Below are 6,935 nucleotides of genomic sequence, written 5' to 3'. Positions count from 1 at the left end.
GTCCTCAGCTTTCCCCTCCCTCATAGACATTCAGCATTGCCACGTCTTTCTTCTTCCCCACACTTCTGTCTTCTCCCCAGATCTCCGAGCCTACTATGTTATGCCCTCTTTGTATGATTTCTGCAGATCATGCTTGTGGCTTTAGTCCAGGAAGCCAGCAAGCTTGAGAGCTGATATAGTCACAAATTGTCAGAGAAGCCACCCTTCACTTTATACTCTCCTAAAAAGCTACGTTGTGTCTGTTATAGTCACATAATTGGTCTTCTACGTTTCTATGCCATGTGACATTCTATGTTTACATTACTAATATTTTTATAATTTTGATCTCTATTATGTCGACAGCACACCACAGCATCCACTGGATGACCAAAGGATAGGGATAAGCAGTGCTGGAGGTCCAAAACTATGACTTCAAAGAATGTCACTTTGGAGTCTTGCTAAGAGACACAGAGGTCTGGGCTCCCACCTGCCTCTTGCAAATGGATGTGGAGTCTTGCTGAAAGGTGGTCCTATTCCCAGCACACAGGCACTCCCTTGATCCCTCAGATGGTGATTCGTTAAGAGATTATTGTATTTTACTCCAAAGTTATGGGCTGTTTTTACCCTTGCAGAGGGGAGGATGGAAGAAGTGTCCATTACCCAACACTTTCTTTTTTTTTTTTTTTTTTAATTTATTTTGAGAGCACGAGAAAGAGAGCACAAGCAGGGAAGGTACAGAGAGAGGGGGAGAGAGAGAATCCCAAACAGGATTCTAGGCAGCACAGAGCCCAACAAGAAGCTCAATCCCACGAACCGTGAGATCATGACCTGAACTGAAATCAAGATTCAGACGCTCAACGGACTGAGCCACTCAGGCTCCCCTTTTAGTTACTTATTTATTTTTATTACCGACAGTTTTCAACAACCCAGTGCTATGGACTGAATTGTGTCCCCCCAGAACTCATGTGATCCCCAACCCAATGTTGTTGCAGGATTTTTTACCACCATACCCAGGATTCATTGCTCCCACTTCGAAGAATAAAGTAGTGGACACAAAATGAGCAGCAGGCAAAAGTTTATTAGCATACCTCTCTTTTCTATTGTCCTTTCTTATTTCTTTCTGGAAAAACTTCAATCTGCTGTTCCTCAGCTTTATCCATTCTATTTCACCTATTTTTCATACCTAATATTTCTCCTTAATTCCATTTTTGTTTACATTTTCTTCTTCTTTGATATTAACATCTTATCTCTTTTAGTATGTTTACTAAAAGTAGTATGTTTACTACTTTAAAATTGCTGGTCTATTTGCTCTGTTACCTTGCGATGGAATTTATAATCCAGCATATTCCTTGTGGTTTCTTTTGGTTGTTTTTTTTTTTTTTTTGATGTTTAATTTAATTTTTAGAGAGAGTGAGCAAGTAGAAGAGGAATAGACAGGATCAGAGGATCTGCGCTGACAGCAGAGAGCCCAATGTGGGGCTTGAACTCACAAACTGTGAGATCATGACCTGAGCTGAAGTCAGAAACTTAACCAACTGAGCCACCCAGAAGCCCGTGTCTTTCTTTTGAAATAGTTATTCTTCTGGGGCGCCTGGGTGGCTCAGTTGGCTAAGCTTCCGACTTCAGCTCAGGTCATGATCTCACAGTTCATGGGTTCAACCCCGCATCAGGGCTCGGATTCTGTGTCTCCCTCTCTCTCTGCCCCATCCCCACTCATGCTCTGTCTCTCTCTGTCTTAAAAATAAATAAAACATTTAAAAAAATTGAAATAGTTATTCTTCTCCAATCTCATGTTATTTTGGCCTGTGGGCTTATTTTCCCCTGTGTATGTATCAGGCAACATACCAGGGAGAAGGACAGTCCTCATGTCAGCTCCTGGTTACAGTGAAATGAGTGGAGAGCCCTGGCACCAAATACGTCTGAGCTAATCATATTCACTTTTCAAAATAATTTCTCAGGTCAAAGCTCCAACTTTTCCTCCCAGGGTGAAAAGCATTTGGGAGAGATACTTTCAAAACTGTTGCTCACTGGTCCTGGAGTTTGGAAGGGGAAGGGTGGGAAAGTAATTGCTCAGAGGGAGTCAATCCCATCTATTTCCTCCTCACACACAGAAGACTCTGGCCCCACTGTGTAATCTTGACATCTGGGCCAGAGCCCCGAGTCCCCATAGGGAGAGGTACAGGCCAGCTGTGGGGCTAGTTCAGTGTCTTGTCAGGAACCACAGCAGAACCTACAGCCAGCCCATCTCCACTGTCCCCTGCCTCCAGCTGCTTTCCATTCTCCAACATTCAGTTGCTCTTACCTCCTCACCCACTCATCCCTTATACCGACTTTGCCTTTATTCTATTTGCTCTTTAACTTTCTCCAGTCTGGCTTCTACCCCCAACACTCTACTGAGAGACTGCTGTATTCAGCATCATAGTAGACTCCAGCCTTTTTGCTAATCCATGTTGTGTCCTCATCTTTAACACGTTGACACAATTAATTAATCCCTCCTTGAAGAACCTTCTCTTGGTTTCAATGATGCCATCACAGCAACCAACTTTTCTTCCTGCCTCACAGACTCTTCTTCTCAGGCTCATTTGATTGCTTCCTATACTACCACCTAACGGCTGTCAGATGGCCCTGAGCACTCAGCTGGCCATAGAAGGTAGATAGTGAAGGGGAGCCTGCCAGTAATTTTCATTCAATTTATAGTGATTAGAGTGATCTTTTAAAAGCACATTTTTTTAAATATGAAATGTATTGTCAAATTGGTTTCCATACAACACCCAGTGCTCATCCCAACAGGTGCCCTCCTCCATATGCATCACCCACCCTCCCCCTAAAAGCACAAATTGAATAATGCTATCTCCTGGCTTCCCATTGCACTTGGAATAAAATCGAATCATGTGGTTATGGCTTATAAGATTTGCATGGCCTGCTTACTCTCCCCACACACTCATTAAGCTCTGACTCTATCCAGGCTCAGAGCTTTCTATTTTATTTTTTAAGTTTACTTATTTATTTTGAGAGAGAGAGAGAAAACACAAGTAGGGGAGAGGCAGAGGGAGAGGAAGAGAGAAAATCCCAAGCAGGCTCCTTGCTGTCAGTTATTTACCTCTCCTGGGATCATGACTTCAGCCAAAATCAAGAGTCAGACTTTTAACTGACTGAGCCACCCAAGGGGCCCCAGACCTTTCTATTTTAATTACTGCTATCTCTCTGGAACTTATGGTGGTGCCTGACAAATAGTAGATATTTGTAGTAAGCTGAATAATGGCCCCCAAAGATATCCACATTCGAATACCTGGAACCTGTAACTATGTTACTTTATATGGCAAAGAGACTTTGCAGATGTAATTAACTTAAGGACCTTGAGATGAGGAGATAAGAATGTTTCTGTGCCCCCAAAATTCATATGTTGAAACCCTAATCCCCCAAAGTCATGGTATTAGGAGGTGAGGCCTTTGGGAGGTGATTAGGTCATGAGGGCAGAGGGATTAGTGTCCTTACAAAAGAGACTCCAGAGAGCTGGCTTGCCCTTCTGCCATCTGAAGTTACAGTAAGAAGATGGCTATCAATGAGGAAGCTGGTCCTCACGAGACACCAAATTTGCCAACACCATGATCTTGGACTTCCCAGACTCCAGAACAGTGAGGAATGTGTTTGTTATTCGTAAACCACCAGTCTATGACAGTTTGTTACAGCAGCCCCAATGGACTAAAACAGGGAGAGTATCCTGGAATACCCTGGTGAGCTCTGAATGTAAGCACAAGGGCTCTTAATAAGAGGGAGGCAGGAAGATTAAAGGAGGAAGAAAATGATGCGCTGATGGAAGAAGGGAAGAAAAGGCGATGTGATACATGGCCATGAGCCAAGAATGTGGGCAGCCTGTAGAATCTGGAAAAGATCAGGAAGCAGATTCTTCCCTGAAGCCTCCAGAAAGAACCAGCTCTGCTGACATCTTGATTTTGGTCCAGAAGACAGACTTCTGACCTTCAGAATTGTAAGAGATTACATTTGTGTTTGTTTCAGATTTGTGGTAATGTGTTACAATAGCAATAGGAAACTAACATAGTGCAGAAAGAATGGGTCGGAGGGTTGAATGAATTTAAAATATCATTGCTTTAGGGGCACCTGGGTGGCTCAGTCGGTTGAGTGTCCGACTTCAGCTCAGGTCATGATCTCACAGCTTGTGAGTTCGAGCCCTACATCGGGCTCTGTGCTGACAGCTCAGAGCCTGGAGCCTGCTTCAGATTCTGTCTCCCTCTCTCTCTCTGCCCTCCTCTGCTCATGCTCTGTCTCTCTCTGTCTCAAAAATAAATAAACATTAAAATATCATTGCTTTATATGTATGTCCAAATACGGTATCTCTGAGCCACCCCTCCCCAACGCAGAAACAGTCCCATTCTGAGTGTTCTCTGGTTATTTTGGGGAATGAGTTCCCAACTACGGTTGTTCCTATGCCCCCATTAGTGAAAAGCGATGGGGAAAATGATGGAGACCTGACTTCACTACAAACAGTCTGTTCTATTTCTGACTCTGATCAGAGTGTCTCTTCCCAGGTTAGTGGGTAGGATGAGACACATGTCATCCTGTTCCCTTTTGTTTTCCCTTGTCTTTGTTCACCCTGCCTCCGACCCAAATGTTCTCCTCTAGTTCCAAAATAAAAGCCTCAGCATCGCAATGATGCAAATACACGATGGTGGGAAATTGCAGTGAGGTCACTGCTGGCTTCAAACAGTCAAAAACGTCCTGTTACACACACACACACACACACACACACACACACACACACACACTCCCCACAGATTGAGAGAGAGAGAAAGAGATGGGAACACATAAAGATATTCATAACTGTTTAATTTGGCTTAGACTTTTTACTTTCAGTAAATTTTGATTTTCTTTTTACTTGACTGTACTTGTAAATTTTTCACAATGAGCATAAATTATTTGTAAAATAAGTAAACTTTGGGGTGCGTGGGTGGCTCAGTTGATTAAGTGTCAGACTTTGGCTCAGGTCGTGATCTCATGGTTCGTGAGTTTGAGCTCGCATCAGGCTCTGTGCTGACAGCTCAGAGCCTGGAGCCTGCTTCGGATTCTGTGTCTCCCTCTCTCTCTGCCCCTCCCCGGCTCACGCTCCCTCTCAAAAATAAATAAACATTTAAAAAACAAAATAAAATAAGTCAACTTTATAACAGAAAACATATCAATTAGGTACAAGCTATTTTTAGAACCATGGTGGGGTTGCTACCAAGCCAAGAGTTTGACAAAAATATGAGAGGAATATAAATTGTCAGCACTGCCGCAGAGTCTTAATACAATCAGGTGATGGAAGTTAGTAATGCAAATTAGGCAACGAAAATTGTTTCTAAGAGGCGTGGACCAGCAAATCCCCAGTACACAGAGTGGCATCATGACTGTAACAGACTGCTTAGCATATACGTAAGTGACGTGGATCCTCATGGAAGCACCTCCAAGTCCTCAAACCCTGATGTGCATCTGATTCCTAGTCCCGAATTTTTGACCCAGTATCTTCCGCTTCCCTGAGAAGCTAAAACAACCCTCCTCAGTTAGATGAGTGGCTTTTTAGTCCTGGGAAGATTTATAATTAACTACAGAGAAAATGAATTAAATTAAACACATAGTATTAATACTTTCATTTAACTCAGGAGAATCTGTGTGTGTCTACAATGTTTAAGAGAATCTGGCAGTCAGTCATCATTGTAAGTTGAAAGACATAGAAGAATTTGATTCAATGTAGAAACTTCATTGAATGTTACAAGACTTTAGAGGCATTCTATACAGGAAGGTATTAGATGTTCAAAAGTTGTTTAAATACTTTGTAAGCTTTTTGCTTATGAAAGTGTTGTGTTTACTGTCAGGTAACTAAAACATGTAAGAAAATCAAACATATTTAAATGTACAAATGTAATTTAAAATCAACTAATTAAAAAGAAAAATTGCTTATTTACATATAAAACTATCAGATGTATAAACAGAACAGATTTATAAATTAAATTTACAGAGTTAAAAAAAGATAGGTTTTAAGAATTTCCACATTAATATATTCACCTTATTTTCAATCCATGTAACTGCAGGTATTCCTTAATAGGCAGAAAAGCCCCCCCCCCCAACATTAAAAAAACACAAACTCTCATTATCATAACTAAATTCTTATAGCAACAATAGAAGAAAATGAAATCTCAGGTTTCAAAAAAGTGGTGTCATGTATATTATATTTAAATCGGAAATTTTAAAAAATGTATGCCAATCACATAAAAACTTAGTTTGACATCCCTCTAGAATTTTTTTTTTTTTTTTTTTTTTAGTTTATTTTGAGAAAGAGAGAGCACACACACAAGTGAGCAGGGTAGGGGCTGAAAGAGGGAGAGAGAGAGAATTCCATGCAGGCTTCACACAGTCAGCACAGAGTCTGATGCGGGGCTCGAACTCACGAATCCAAGATCATGACCTGATCTGAAATCAAGGGCTGGACACCCAACCAACTGAGCCACTCAGGCGCCCTGACATCCCTCTAGAAATTTGAATAAATTATCACTCACGAACTCTGGGTCTAAAATAAACTGGACATCAGACAGTAAAAATAAGCACAGTTTAAAATCAGACTCATGGCAAAAATACCATACTGTAGTTCTTTAATCAACTATTGCTTGTAGATACCAAGGATCAACTATAGTCCCCACCTGATCAAGGCTACCTCAAAGGATAATACACACAGGTAGTATCCAAACCTACTTACAATCGGTTCCTTCATTTCCTCATTCATTCATTCCAAAAACACCCATTATAAGTAACTGGTGTATGACAAGACTGCTCTAGGTCCACAGGGAACTCATTTTCCAGACAGGTAATCCTCCCCAGGGCAGGAGCTATTGTCCGAGGCTAGGTCATAAATGGCTTTAACTGTCATGAAAATGAGCTTGAACTTTCAGTCTGGTGGAGTGTGTTAA

This window comes from Panthera onca, chromosome D4 (assembly GCF_046562875.1).
Source record: "Panthera onca isolate mPanOnc1 chromosome D4, mPanOnc1 haplotype 2, whole genome shotgun sequence".
Taxonomy (NCBI): Eukaryota; Metazoa; Chordata; class Mammalia; order Carnivora; family Felidae; genus Panthera; species Panthera onca.
Note: the sequence above shows the minus strand (reverse complement) of the source record.